The 16,147-nt window shown below is 35.7% G+C and overlaps 1 protein-coding gene across 1 annotated transcript in view; it reads left to right on the top strand.

Moving 5' to 3' along the window:
- The window catches only part of ITGBL1 (integrin subunit beta like 1), a 125,616-nt gene that overhangs the window by 28,693 nt on the left and 80,776 nt on the right, over positions 1 to 16,147 (top strand). The gene's annotated exons all lie outside the window — the stretch shown is intronic.

The following is a 16,147-nucleotide window of genomic DNA, read 5'->3' as shown; positions in this document are numbered from 1 at the left end:
CAAGGCCTTGGGAATACAGGTTTTGTTTTCCTTCATCCAAGTGGTGGAGGAGTAAAGATTCTTACATTTGAACAAAAGTCCCAGTTCACACATATCCAGTTATTCCTCTAGTTTTTGTGGACCTCTTCAGGAAAGGAGGGAGTAAAAGTGTATGAAAGTGCTTTAGGAAAAAATTGTACTCCCTTAAAACAGTTTAAAATTTGAAGTATTATTAGCCTTGTTATAATCTTCATTGTGTCTTAAAAGAGTGTAGAACTAACTTTTATTTGTTTTGATTTGATTTTAAAAAGTCAGTGCTGTATTTCTGTAATTGGTAGAACACTTGTAAATGAAATACACTTCAATAAGTTTTCTGAATATCTTTTAAAGGTAATGTGTGCCATTCATTAACAAAAAATACTGAATTCCTTACAATAACAAAGTCTTAGTTGGTGGACATTGGAAAATGACACTTTCATTTTCTTTTAAGGGATATTTTATTCACTTAGACTTTCTAAGCATCTGCCAAAGACTGTGTTTTAAATTATCCTATGGACATTGTGGATTTAAATGAGTGTTCATATTTACTTAAAATCACTTGCTATATTTAAATGGTAAAAAAATATAAATGAAGTTTTGTCTCTTCTCCTATTGGAAGCATTCAAGCAGATTCAAATATAGAGAGAAAAGCTTCAGAATCGGCACTCATTAAGTAGTGACAGGAAGCTAAGCTCTAGGATGTGTTAACATTATTATTTTTTATTCAAAGGTTATTCATATCCTTCTGCAAAGAGCAATGAAAAGAACACATATGTGACCACCAGTAGTTTTAATTTTTCTGACTTATAACTCTATAATTTTGGCATAGACACTAAAAAAATATAAGAAGTTAGCACAGTCTTTATAATTCTGCATCAGCTGGGATGGCTGTAGGAGAGTCTCTTGATTTTGCTAGAGAAACATTTGCCTTTTTGTCAGTAAAAGCTGTGGTTTGATAAGGTCTGTAAAGTCTGTCATTAGCATCTTCACTACTTTTCTACTTTAAATGTGCTAATTCTCTGATCTAGGGTTCATTCAAACAACCCGTTTCTCTCTAAACACTGGAAAACTTCATTTAGTTGTTTTTATGACCCAACTCAGAAATCTTTATTGAAATACTGTAGAAATGAGTTTATGCTTCAAGTACTTGGTAAAGGGTAGCAGTAGTTACAGCAAATTAGAATTACATTTATCAATTAGGTAATTTTTGGTAAATTTAATGCTCCCACGATTACTCTGGATTTCCTTGAGAACAGCTGGTGAAAGCATGGTCTGAAATTAACATTTTTTTACCCTAAATGAAGCTCTAGTCATTACTTTTGTACTGTAGTTATCTCTGATAGGTCTCGTGAGCTCTTGGTGCACTCATGTAGCAGAAACATTTGGTTATTGGCAGATTCTGCAGACAAATATGTTGCCAGCTTCAGAGCTGTGCCTTCATTTGCCCCATGATTTGGTCATTCTTAGAAGATAGGTTTGTCTTCCTTAACACCCTTTGGAGCTGTTATTTTCTTTCTAGGATAAAGGAAATATTTAATAGGTTTTATATTCACACGTAGTTAGATACTGTTACTTCTGCTTGGAAGAGCATTGAAAAAGCACAGGTGAAAGAAAAGTTTGGAGATAGTATAAATTGCTCACTTAAAAATAAAATCATCCTTTTGCATTTTCTTATAGCACTTGGTACAAAAAATAACTGCAAATGCCAGTCAGGATGATGATAGGTACTGTCCAAGAAAACTGACAACCATGATACTGCCCCAGAGACCACTGTGCTCTGCCAGTATTTGCACAGAATATTACCTCAGCATATTGTATGTAAATTCTTGTAATTGTAGTTGCCAAGGCCCATGAGAAATCCCCGGGATTTCTGTCAGTATTTCTCAGGGCATGTTGTATGCTGACCAAAGTGAAACAGCTTTTCAGGAAAAATAAATGAATGACTGTGAGGAAGTCCTGATAACAGTACTTTGTATGAGGCTGATTGGGAATCAACATCCCAATAATAAAGAACTCCTGTAAAGTATACCAAGCACTGTGAAAAACTTCATCCAAGTAAGAATGGGTATGGTTGTGTTTTTTCAACATTGCAGACCACTATAATTTTCTGCGGTTGTCTAAACAAATGCTCTACCAGTAGATAGTTTTCCTACTGACAGAGTGTTTTCATACACTACAGGTAAAATATATTTAAAATGTAAAATATATAATAATATATTTTATATAAAATATAACAATATTATTATATGAGAAGACTCCGAGCACGAAGAAATGTTACAACTTGCCCTGTTAATCTAACCCAAGTGGACAAACTTTAATAAAACAACAATAATCTACAAATGGAAATGTAAAAGTACTTGCATAAAACATTTCTTTTGTTTTATGAAAATGCAAGATTACATTTCAGTCGTCAATTATTATTAGAGGGAGTGATTTGGAAGGTGGGCTCACTGGAGAGACAGGAGTGCATATTTTTGGTGTTCTAAATACCAGAGTGCCCAGGGGCTTCCGTGGATGCTGAAATAGATATGCTAGTTGAGATAAAGTTCTTACTGTAGAGTAGTATCTTCTTTGAAACCATTTACTTGCACAACCCATGGTAAATTCAGGAAACTGTCTTCTAAGTAATTATAAAATATTTCTACATAACAAGTGAAAATTTTCTTTTATTAGTCCATTTTTTACTTGCTATTATAATTTTTTGATCCATTCAGCGTTTCAGGTAAAGCAAATTACTAATTGAGGTCTACTTTCAAATTGTACAAGTTTGTGTCTACATCCTTTGACTAGTGATAAAACACTGGGGAGTGAGAAAAATGGCCACAAGTTATATCAGATGAGGCTTAAACTAGACATAACAGGGAACTTTTTTTCTCAGAGAGTGGTCAGGCACTGGAATAGCCTGCCCAGGGAGGTGGTGGAGTCACAATCACTGGCAGTGTTCAAGAAGCATCTGGATAGGGAGCTAGGAGATATGGTATAGGGGTTTTCTGTAGGTATTGTAAAGGGAGGATGGTCAGACTAGTTGATCTTATTGATCCTTTCCAACCTTGTGATTCTATGATTCTATGAAAACTGATATCGTTGCTTCATAGCACGTCTACTATGCCCTGTATAAGTTCTCTTTATGCGTTCCCTTCGTTCACGTTTTTTCTCCTTTTCTTTTTCTGAGGTATGACATGAAGAATAAGAGCAAACAAATATATTGTCAAGTATCTATAGTTCTCAGTGCTTAAAGTAATCATATTCTGTGCAGCAATACTATTCTGTTACATGGCTTGAGAAAACACTGGAAGTTGGGTGTCTTATACCCTCATTTGCTTTTACGAGTCAGGTCTGCTTGTCTGGAGAGATTATTATGGCTTTCTGAGCTGTGCTTACTTTCATACTTTTTATTATAATGATTTTTATAGTGAGTTTTTTCTTTCCCTAGACAATAGATGAGTAACATAATCCTGCTGGGTATTTAAATGCTGATCTCTTTTGTATCATTCATATAAATGCTATTAAGGAAGGTTATTTTCTTCACATTAGCTTGCTAGAATAGATTTAACTAACCCCAGGGGCAATGTTAATCACTTCTGATGCAAATTCTGCTTCACATGCCAAGACCAGGTGGTGAGGCTAGGTACTAATGGCAACTTAAGAGTTTGAGGTAGTTTCTTCAGCATGTAATTTTATAGCTCATTTTATTACAGCTGGACCATTCATCTGTTTATGTCTGTTGAATGTCATTCATTGCTGCCCTGCTGCTTCTCTCTGATTTTGATATGTAGTTTATGATGAGGTCCTACATGCATCAAAGCTGTTTGTTGCACTAGCTGCTAACTTGGGTCATCTGAGACCCCAAAGTCATGGTTTGCTTTAGGGTAAAACTGTTCAATAGTAGACAACTCCTAAGCAGAGGTAACTGAAGAGTCATGTTAACACTACTGTTGAAAAACAAGGAAATTTTAAAGAGGTTTTGTGATAATCTGAAGGCTTCCAGCCTTAGAAAATGTAACTCATGTTAGCGTTAAAATGTATTGGCTTTGAAGATAAATCTAGATTATAAATTTAAAGAAAAATGGCTTGTCTGAATGGTATCATATTTGGCAGCACTCCCATCTCTTTATGTATATGAACATGTGCTGTGCTGCTGTTTTAGTGAGCTATCAATAAAAAGAAAAGCTATACTGGAGCAGGGTCTGACATTTTCAGATTTGGGAAAGATTAAAGTAACCCTGTGTAGCCACTTCTGAATGCTTTTATTCCTAATTCACGGGAGCAATTATTCAAGAACATTTTGTTCATGTGAAAATATGTTCCCTATGGTGCTATCAAAATAATTGCAACCTTAGCATAAGTGCTGCAAAAAGTGATGTCCAAAAAAGGAAATGCAGCTTTAACTTCCTTTCCCCTCTTTTAAAAACAGTAAAAAATACCTTTGTGTTATCTTCCTTTATTATTATTATTATTATTATTTTATTTTTAGCTTATAGATATATATACATAAAATAATAATCTCTGTTCCACACTGAATCATGGGCACTTAATTATAAGTGAGTACTAATGATGAATTAATTCAGTCTACACTAAATCTGCATAGGTTAAAATAGGTCTAGAAGTTGGTTAGAGTATAAAGTTCTGGTTTCTTGCCAAACTAATAATTTGAAGTCAGCAGAGGTACATAAGGATGAATTATTTCACTTATCTTTTTAGTTTTGTTTGTTTGTTTTTTCTTTTTTAAGACTATGACACTAAAAATAAAGCTTGCTTTCAAAATCTAACTGTTAAATGCCAGTGTAGCACTCTCTTATCTCCTTATTGCATATCACTCTCTTGTTCACATGCTTTCAGTAAGTATCTTATTTGGTAGCCCAAATATAGGCATCGATTTTGATTTCACGTTCTTTTTATGTCTATGCCTCATTTTGTGGCAGCTGTGATCCTAGCAAGACCAAAGCATCAGCCTCTTTGTCAGCCTCTTGTGCTGTGGACAGCTTGGGGGCTGTCCACAATTACAGCTTTTTATTTTCTTTTATTTTTGTTTGTTTACTCAGTAATTTCCACCCTGCAGATTAGACTAGCACAGGCATGTGAAAGGAGGTTGTCATATTTAGGTTGTTGCCTGTATTTTTGGGAAAGAAGTGCTAGCATTTTGGACACATCCCTTTTCATCAGTGGACCACCAAATAAAGCTACAGAAAGATGACAGTCAGACAGTGACTTTTCTTCTGTGACTTTCCAAATGGCAAATCAGAAAGACTGGCTCTCATTATGGAACAACATTGCTCTGTGAACAGTTAGGATTTGTTCCTGGTAGGCCAGTTTTGCTGGTAGTGCTTGGACAGAGTCTCAGGCCGAAAGCTGGAGAAAAGTTGTCACATACATACTTGTATGATCTACACTACTAATTGTTCTGAAATTCCTCATTGGCTTCTGTATTTTTAATATATGAAAAGAGAATTAGTGTGCCACTGCACTTTATAAATAATTCTTGCACATTTAACTCATCATTTTCATCAGCCAGGAAACAATATTTTAAATCCTAATTTTTAGGCTGTTAGGGAAATATCCATTGACATTAGACTGCTGAGATGGGAGCATGCCATAGTATATTATTAAGGTACGAAGACTGTAGGGAAGAATACCACATGTCACAGGCTCTAGTCCAATGTTATTAAGCCATAATGCAATGCAATTCCATGGAAACCTTGATCATGTACTATAACATCTAGATGAAAAACACCAAAGCTGAAGTATATGTAAAGACTTACCAGAGAAATATTAAAATTAAACCAACAAGAAAGCTTTTTAGAATGTCAGATTTGTACTGCTTTTTAAGTAGAACATTCAGATTAGTACATTTTTGAACATTTAGCACTCAAAAAATCACAGAATCACAGAATTATCAAGGTTGTAAAAGATCTAAAAGATGATCCAGTCCAACCATCACCAATACTTCTCAGCTAAACCATATCCCTCAACACAACATCCAAATGTTTCTTGAACAACCCCATGGTCGGTGACTCCACCACCTCCCTGGGCAGTGCATTCCAGTGCCTGACTACCCTTTCCAAAAATGTACATTCATTAGCCTTTCCTGTTGTAATCCAACTGGAATTATATTAAAACAGTGATATCTGGAGAGCTCTGGTGCTCCAAGACAAAAAGCCATAGACAGGTGTGCCCATTGTTGGATCATACACGGGGCTATGTCTCTGGCTTACTTTGCATATCATCCATCCCAGTCAGAAGAGTAGTTTCTGAAACCTTAAGAGATAAGAAATTTATGTACAAGAGTTGGTTTTAGAGAGACAGAGACCAAGTCAGAATGTAATCCTTAGGAAACAGGTAACTGGAACAAATCTTGTGACTCTTCTTTAGGTCCTGGCTTTGCCACTGCTTGCTCCGTGATGTTTAGTTGGACCTTCTGTTTCCAGGAAAACAGGATAACAATACTGTGCGCCTTCTCAGAGCACCTAGATCTTTATGCCTTCTAAGTTCTGAATAAGAGCTTGAAATAACTACTATTTATTGTAAATGACAACTAATTGCTTATTTGACAAAGACAACTGAATGAAAGATATAAAAGCAGTGAAAGTGTATCTAGTATCTGTATCTTTCTCCCTTTCTCTCCCTTTAAATTCTGATGTACCCAGTTTTAGAATATCCCGGTGCTAGGTATTTATCCATGAGAGTTTGAGACATTATTTCCTTTTTGTCTTCCTCATTTTCATTTTGCTAACATCTGTATAGCACCTAGTCTCATAAAAATGTGATGTTTTGATGAATTGACAGAGTGATATTTTTTATTGTCCCTCAGCCCTCTCCTTAATGGCTAATAAAGTTCAAAGCTGCTCTTTTCAAGCTCCAACCCTAGCAGCACATGTACTGATAATAACTTAAATACAGTAATGAAATTCAGCAGTGTCTGACCAAGTTGTCTGTTCATGCATTCAGGAAGATGCACCTGTCTAGCAAACTGCTGGCAAATGTCCAAATAAATGAGCCTGTTACTGCACACACATCCATTTTACTATTTCCAGCAGGTAGCTTCTCTGAAATTAATGGCATTGCTCATATGGCTCCATCAGTGAGCATTTGTTTACATATTGCTTTCTATCCAAAAGGGCTATCTTTGTTCAATCCAAATACTTCTTGCAATTACTATTAAGAACTCCTTCCTTTTTAGGAAATGTTAACTTTTGTGTGATGCCATTGTCCAACTGCAGTTAACCAGAGCATGAGCAGGTGGTGAATACTTCATGAAAGTTACATGACTAATTTCTGGAAAGCCAATTCCAAAGGATGTCAGGTTCCCAACAGTGCCATTGAGTTTGTTCTACAAAATAAATATATAATAAAATATTTAAAGTAAGCAATCTATACACAATCATTCTGTAATAAACATTCATGTTAAAAATGTTGCAAGATAAAAGAAAAAGGGAACATAACTATGATAAATACAGCCCCAACATGAATCCAACTTGAAACTTAATGAAGTGAAATAAAATACATCGAAATTCAAACTCATTTTACCAAAGCAATTTCCCTCCTTATAAAAACAACAACCATACATAACATTGTATTTAGCTGTTTTCTGTCTCCTGTTGCAATGATGTCTCACTCCAATTTATAGGAGGAAGAGGAGGTTCTTTGGTATAAGTATACCTGACGTGAGATTAAGAAACAACAGTTCAAATGTTGGTCCAACTAGTTTATTACAAATCTTAATCAGGGGGACAGGGAAGGGGGAGGACAGACACTATTACGAGTTAGGGTGATGGGGAAGGGAAGAATGGCGATAGAAAAGATAGGAAAAAGAAGCAAGGAGTCTTTGTAGGAAGCAAGAGGGAGATAGTCACCACCGTGGATCCAGCGTGGTTTGTATTTCAGTCATTGATCTTCAGTGGTGGTGGGGTGCCAGGCACTGTTCTGTTGACAATAATGGTGACCACGGCAACAACTTCCAGTGGCAGTACAAATTTATTTATAAGTCCAAAGTGGTTGAGTCAGCTCTCTTTGGAGTGACAGCTCAAATCCAAAGTGACTGAGTCAGCTCTCCTTGGAATGGAAGCTTCTGGCTCTGGGATCTCAGCAGAAATTCCTTTGTTACCATCTTCTGGGCCTTGCCAGCAGATAAGAGGGAGCAGGGATGCCCACCTGCATCCTGTTTTTCACAGGACACAATGGTATCATTCCCCAGTTTTCCCATACCAATCTGGAGCTATTTAGTCACAGGCCATATCTTCCGCCAGTAATCACTCCTGAGCACTCCTGGGCAAACAGCTCTGGAGGAAGGTGCTCTCAAATATCCACAAAGTAATGTTGATTGTCACACAGTAGCACCCATCACTTGCCTCGTCCATAAATCAGTGAGAGTCTTATCAGAAGAAATTCCTCAGGAAGCAAGCTTTGAATGAGAAAATAAAGAAGGGCTCTCACAAATGGAATTATTTTTCATGTTCAATGGTTAGAAAAATAGATATCAGTACAAAATGTTACTAAAAAGCTGAGAAAACCAATGAATGGCCATAGCAAGCCTTAGATACATGTGCATTTGCAAGTTTCTGCAAGGGCAAGAAATGTAGCTACTGCTACATTATCTTGTATGACTACAGAAGTCCATGACTGATCCATGCAAAAATTGTGCTTGTTAAAAACGAACTATTAATGGAAAGTACAAATTTCAAGTCAGTGTGTGTAAGCCCTCTAGCTTTTTCTTCTTGATGTTACATCACAATGACCTCTCATGTTTTTGTTCAAGACAAGGCTGTCCTGACTTCTGTTCCCTCTTTCTCATAGGAGCCTGTGAAATTACTGCATATTAATTAACACCTATGGTTGTTTTAAGACCATCAGTTAAGTAATTTATTGAAACAGGGGTGGAAAGCTAATATTGTGTGAGATCTTTCTATCCTGCACTGGTGAAATTAGGGTGGAAAGTGCTACTGAAAATAGCAAGAGATTTGTTCCTTGCTGCTTTTTCTTTTCTCTCTGCAGGAGGACAGTGTTTGTAGCAGGACAAAATGTGCTGGTACCGTGGGTGACACAAGATTCTGAAGATGAAATCTGATTTCACCAAGGCTGTTTTTCATTTTCCTAGTTCTCACTGCGAATTAAAGTCATGATATTAGAAGTATGAAAGCCCCTTGGCTTTGTAACTTAGTAGCATGTGGGAAGACTTCTGTGTCCAGGTCAGCTTAGGATCACACCGAAATCTAGCTTTTCAGTTTATTCTAAGTAAGTCCTGGTGTTCCATACCTACAAAGTGGGTTAATATGTTTAGTTGAATTTTCTCACTGATCTATTTCTGCCAGAAATAGTGAGTTTCTGGCTGTGAAGTAGAGGGAAAAATTCATACTGAAATAACTTATAGCATGCATAAAATACATTATACTTCTCTAAAAGCTAAGACTCAGTCAGATGCCATAAATAGTACGTATGTCTTTTCCAGTAAGTATTTAGTCGCTGCACTGTAATCTCACCTTGTACTGAATTTGAAACAAATAAGTATTCAGATATCCACTTTTACAGTTCTTCAAATTACAGTCTGAAAAATATCATAATGGGATTATTATTAAAAAATAAATAAATAAATAAATAAATAAGTCCACAAACATTTAGCAAGAGAGTGGAATGGAATTCATTGGAATTAAATTGAATGGAACGGAAAGGAATGCAGTAGTTAGTTGCAAAGGACTTACAGTGATCATCAAGTCCAACTGCTTGACAACTTTAAGGCTAGCCAAAAGTCAAAGTACTTTATTAAAGGTATTGTCCAAATTACCCTTGAACAATGACAGGAATGGGGCATCAGCAACCTTTCTAGGAAGCTTCTTCCAGCATTTGACCATATCCTCACTGTAAGGAAATCTTTCCAAACATGTAGTCTGGCATATCCCTGTGCTGTTCCCATGAATCTTATAATCAGTCACCACGAAGCAGAGCCTGGCACCTACCTCACCACTTTTCCTCTTCAGAATGTTGTGGAGTATAAAAGGCAAAAGTGTAGTCCTTTCTCCTAACCCAGTAACATGGAGGAACACAGTCCTGCAGCACTCTCCTGTCCTGTCCTGTTTTGCCCAGCCCCATTTCTACCTGTTTCTCCACCATCTGTTCCAGTTTCACTTTCTTTTCACACAAACCTCACTCTGTGTTTTCCAGTGTGATCTTTCACTCCTTTCACAAAACAACAAAAGCCTTACCTACCTAATATGTGGGTGTATATGGTATCCTGATCCATCTAGATTATATTTTCTACATTTTATTTTAATTTCTCTGCGGTTAATGGCATTATCCTTTCTTTCAAAATACCAACTTCTGTGTAGAATAAAAGACTGAAAATATTTTAACATTCTTTTTTTATGATAGACTCTAATAATGGATACTTGTTCTACTGGTTCTTCCCATATTCAAGTTTTTTGTATTGAGTTAACAGACATTATTCTTTTTCACCCAAATTTAACTTTTACCTATCAGTCCTTCAGTAAATATTTGTATTTGTCTGGTTCCATTGATATTTTAAATATTTCTACATTTTGTACAGGCTTCTTGGTAGTTAGATATGCTCTCATATTGTCACCATTCTAAACAATTTCATAAAAATAATTTTGCTTATATTTAATGTCACTTTTCCTTTGGATAATATACTAATTCCAAAACACATGCATTCATCAAAACAAACAAACAAACAACAACAACAAAACAAAAAAAACAAAACCACACAACAACCAAACCAACAATTCACAGCAGGCAGCCCCTCACATTTATCTTCAGTCATATTCATTTATGTAAAGAGTTTGTATATAATATTTATGTGCAAGAAATTTTAGAACTAAATGCATTCTGAGCAGTTATTTTTTCTGAATTCTAAAAGCCTGAAGCAATTTATGGATCCCTATTGTATGTGCAGGAAATAGAATAAAAACTGGCACTTGTTGCTAGGCAAATTCTGCCTACTGACATAGCATTTAAAAGTAATCAACAAAGACATGGCAGTTTAACTAGTATGCATGCTAAAATGCTTTTAATACAATATGCCTGTGATGTATTTCCAAAATGAATGTGAACTTATTTTTCTAACCAATAATGTGCACCTGCAAAATGTAAACCCCACTGTCTCTGTAGGCGTCAGGGCTATATGGGAAAACAAAAAACAAAAAAACAAAACAAAACAAAACAAAAACCAAAACTTTTTTCTCTTATTTTTCTCCCTCTCCTCTCCTCTCCTCTCCTCTCCTCTCCTCTCCTCTCCTCTCCTCTCCTCTCCTCTCCTCTCCTCTCCTCTCCTCTCCTCTCCTCTCCTCTCCTCTCCTCTCCTCTCCTCTCCTCTCCTCTCCTCTCCTCTCCTCTCCTCTCCTCTCCTCTCCTCTCCTCTCCTCTCCTCTCCTCTCCTCTCCTCTCCTCTCCTCTTCTCTCCTCCCCTTCATGCCATTTCAGTAGAAATTAACAAAAATTACAGTTGCACTGTAACATACACAGTTTGGCTTTTGAAAATCAGCACCCTTATTCAAAGGGTATGGCATGGGGGCGGGAGTGGTTGTAGCAAAATAATTTAATAATGTAGCTTGTATTTTGAGGAGGTTCAGTGTTCACTTCTTGTTTACATGGACATGGCAGTGCTATGAATACTTTTAGGGGAGAGATCGCAGGAATACACCACTAAAGGTTTTCCTTAACATCAATAAGCTTTCAGTTCAATGTGAGAGAAAACTGTATGAATACTTAAGCATTTGGGTAAGCAATATGGAAGCAATTAGAAATGCATGATGAATTTTGTGTTCTGTTTATCTGACCTTAAAGCTTTTCCAAGATCTAAAACTAGCTGCCTAAGCAGGATTAAACCAGCGTTCTTACTGCATTCATTTGGTCACACTTATTTTCTCAAATGTCTCATACATACTTTAAAAAAAAAGAAAGAAGTTTTTAACAGAGAATATTTGACAAATTTATATTGAATTAAAAGGTATAACATTTTTTTTTTATTATTCTAGCATGTACTAAAACTTTTTTTTTTTTTTCTTTTTTTTTTTTTTTTTTTCTTGTGGACTGTTATATTGTAGGTATCTACCAAAGATCCCTGTCATATATATCTTACAGCTTTCTAGCTTTGATTGACAATTGTAATATAAATAATATTCCACTTTGCTCAGTGATTGTCATTCAGACACTCTGTGCAGGAAACATAAGGTTGAGCTAAAGGCAAGAAAACTGAATAGTTCCTCTATTGATCAGTTAAATGTTATTATTAATAAGGCATTTCCTTTTGGGAAAATCCATTCTGTTCAGGAATTTGTTCTACAAGGCCAGATGTGATTACATCCCATTACTTTGACTGAGATGATTGACTCCTCCTGGCAAGCTATTTTGTCACGGTATTATTTATTTATTTGTTTATTTATTGGCATTTTGTTCTATGTATCATTGTTTTATTTCACTTTATTTCCTTGTATGGCCTTTATTTTCCTTTTCAGGATTTTTTTGACATTCCACACTGTATCTTACTCCTTTATACTCATCTGTGCCTTCTTCATTTCCTTCATTTTATTCTATTTTTTGTCTGCATCTACAGCCGTAATTCTTATGCACTTATAAGAACTGTATTATTTCCCTAGTTTCTCCCCTCTCCTCTCTTCCCCTCCCTTCCCTTCCCAGTCTCATGACCTTGCCAGGGGCTTTATCTTCTCCCTGAACACAAAGTCCTTTGGGGTATGTGGTTCTTCTCTTCTGGGACAGGCACACAGAACGGAAGTATTAACTCTTAATCTCAGTGCGCTACATGATGTTATGACAAGAAAAAATATGATCTTCCTACATTTTATTATGTCTAGTGTAGTTTGCAAACTCTGTTGATCTGTCATTTGCTTTGGTTGGTCTAAGCCATCACAGTCAGTCTTACATTTATCCATATTCATACGTTTCAGTATGTTGGCATGAATTTGTTGACCTTGTCTAGTTCGTCTTTCAAACTGATCTACTTCCTAGAACAAATAACACATCCATAATAAGCAGGCATTATTAATTTCTGTGATAACTGCTTTTCTACAGAATATGAATGATTGTGAAGGTTGCATATTTGAAAAATTAATGAAATAAAGCTATGCCACCAAAGGGGTGAAAGGAAAACTTGGAGTTGTTTTAGTCTTTCCAAATATTAATTGCATTATTATTTTTAAAATTATTTTTGTGACTAGCATGTTCTTGTTTCATGTTACCTTCTTCTTGACTTTTATATTTAAAAATCCTATAAATAACCATTCAATTCTCTGACTAATCATGGTCTTGCTGTAACTAGGTGTGTTTGTGATTATGTTGCACTTGAAAAGCTGTGAGTAAACAGCATGAAGAAACTTATGAGTGCAGTAAATATTGTATTAGAGTTCCTGTTAGTATATCTCAGTAAGAAGCTGAAATGAAAATATTTTTATTCTTGATTTCTGAACTTCCTTTTTTGGATATTTTTCATTTTCCTAGACCTCCTACCTCCACATTTTCTCTCAAAAAGTTTCTAAAGTGTACAATTAAGAAAAGAACTACAGAAAATGATATTAATAAAAAAAGACATCATCAATAAAATACTGTTCTATTAACAAGCTATCATGGTGACACTTCTTAAACTCCTTTACTCCTTTTTTTCTTTTGTCCTCTTTAAAAGATTCATCATCTTTATCTCAGAGGAACAATACAAATCTTATCTACTGGATCCTTAATTTGAAAACAATGTTTTTGTTCTTCCTTTTCATTTACTGCCACTGAACTTCTTAGGAATCTTATTTTTCCAAAGTTGTCAGAGTCTGTCTTTTTGTCTGTGTATGTGAAAGATTTCTTAATAAAAGCAATCCGTATCCTTTGTTAGAACAACTTTTCTTTCAGCTGCCATAATTGAGGTTTTGAAGATCCCTTGATCATTTCATTTGATGAAAAGACTTCCTTGTCATGAGCAGAATGATTAGACTTGAGAATGAAATCAGACAAGTCAAAATCAATATCAGCATTGCCTTTGACTTTAGCAGACCAGTCTCTTCTGTTTACTTCTTCCCTTTCAGAATGAATTCTATATGCTCTCTAAGAGAAAAACGTACAGTGCAAGGTGTAGGGACAAGACAACTGACTGACATGAAATTAGTGTGGACACAAAGGCCATCCCATTCTGCTGTACAAATATCTTGGGCAAGTTAACTAAACTCTGTTGTCTTGTATGTTTTCTGTCTTTTTTTATTCCCAGTCCAAAAAGCATGGGTAATTATTTTTCCCCACAGTTTCTGGGCACTGTGAATGTAAACGGCCACACAAACACCTGACAGTACGTAATGATATGTTATACAACTGCATGAAAAGGAGGGAATTCAGAGCTCTCCTGAAATTACTTCTGAACACTTAGATGTATTTTCGCAGTTCTTCATACTTTGCCAGGAATGGAAAATGTCATTCAACTGTTTGATTTTTTCCCACCCACGTTAATTACTTATTAGCTCTACAATTAAATGTTCATCAAAAAGAATAACATCATAAAGTGATTGATTAGTTCAATTATATTACCCACACCTAGAAATAGTTTTCTTAATCTGGCAACCGGAACATAATGTTTTATTTTAAAAATGTACAATAGTGTGCTGATTACTCTTTGTTTAAAAGGATGGAAATCTGTAAATGTATTACTGTTTGAGTCTTGTTCCCACCTGCCAGCAATTTTCCCCTTGCGTCTCTAGGCAAGTTGTTTTTCATTTTTCTCTTCTGTGAGTTACCTTATGTAAACAATAGTTAACACAGTAGTGTCTACTCTGCCAGCTATGTGCATTATTTTGCCTATCTCTACATTGTTTGATCTTGCTTTCTACAGAAAGTTCTGAACAATTCCACCCACTGTTTTGGTGCTGAACCTGAGTTACCCTGTTTAGGAACCCAGAAAACCTTGCAAAAATGCTTCCACAGGTTTTCAGGCTGCTCTGTGCAGATCTGCAAGGGGAATTATATTATACATAAAGTTTTCACAGAAGGCAACTGAAGAAACAGGGTTCAAAAGCATATCTGATAAAATAGATTAATTTTCTTGAAAAGGATAATGCACTGGCTAGAAAATGTGTAGGGGTACAAAAGCAAGAACAATGTACAACCTCATGTGGTTTGCAGAAAGTGAGATATTTTCTACAGCAAATGTGTAGGTCTACTTCTAATGTGAATTAAATCCAGACTCTTACTTGAACCACCTATCACTCTCCCTTTGAGCATAGATGAGCTTGGGATGATCCAGGTCAAACTTCACTGAGAAATTCAAATGCATTTTTTTCCACTGGAAGAATTGAAGGGCTGTGTATTAGTAATACCCAGAGCCCAGAGTGGTCTATGTTTTCATAACCCTTTCTCAATAAATATCTGGAAAAAAAAAAAAAAAAAAAAAAAAAAAAGAAAAAAAAAGGTGAAATTTTATATTTAATCCACTCCCCCTCCTTTTCCCTCCCAGCATTGCTATTTGCAAAGAAGATGCAATGACTTGCTAAGGAATCCTTTTGTGAACTTATTTCTTCCATAGTCCCTTCTCTGATACTCCCATTACTCTACTTTCTAAGCTCATCTAATCAAACTGAGTCACTGATTTTAGAATGTTCTTAGAAGGCAGGGTGCTACAAATCCAAATCAGGCCTTTGTAAAAGATTGACTAATTGCAAAATATTTTAGTTTTTTGTTTCTGTTAGCACAGGGGTAAAATTTCCCAAATATTATATATATATGATATGTATATATTTTATATATATATTTTAAATCAAGTCTGTATTAGTTTCATAAGGGTGCCAGATTACAACCTGGTAAATTGGGAACTCTGTACCTTGGAGACAGAGATAAAAACAGGATGTGCTGCAGGTGGTTTGGCTTGACTGTAGGCATGTTCTAGGAAGCGGTGTCAGCCTTATTTTGCTGAACTTCAGACTTCTGCAAAAAATGTACCAAAACCCCATCATCTCTGAACAGGTTAAAAGTTCGCAAATGTTTATCTTTTCTAAGAACAGAGTGAAAAAGTAGACTGTCTTACAGGATGATTAATTTTCAAAAAGAAATAGAAGCAAAACCTAATACCGAGCAATACAGTGGGGGAAGAATGCAGCCAAAATAAATCCTGACAATCTTTTGTTTAACGTTTGGCATT

Source organism: Excalfactoria chinensis, chromosome 1, assembly GCF_039878825.1.
Source record: "Excalfactoria chinensis isolate bCotChi1 chromosome 1, bCotChi1.hap2, whole genome shotgun sequence".
In the NCBI taxonomy this organism is placed as follows: domain Eukaryota; kingdom Metazoa; phylum Chordata; class Aves; order Galliformes; family Phasianidae; genus Excalfactoria; species Excalfactoria chinensis.
Note: the sequence above shows the minus strand (reverse complement) of the source record. Positions and strands in the feature narration are given on the sequence as shown.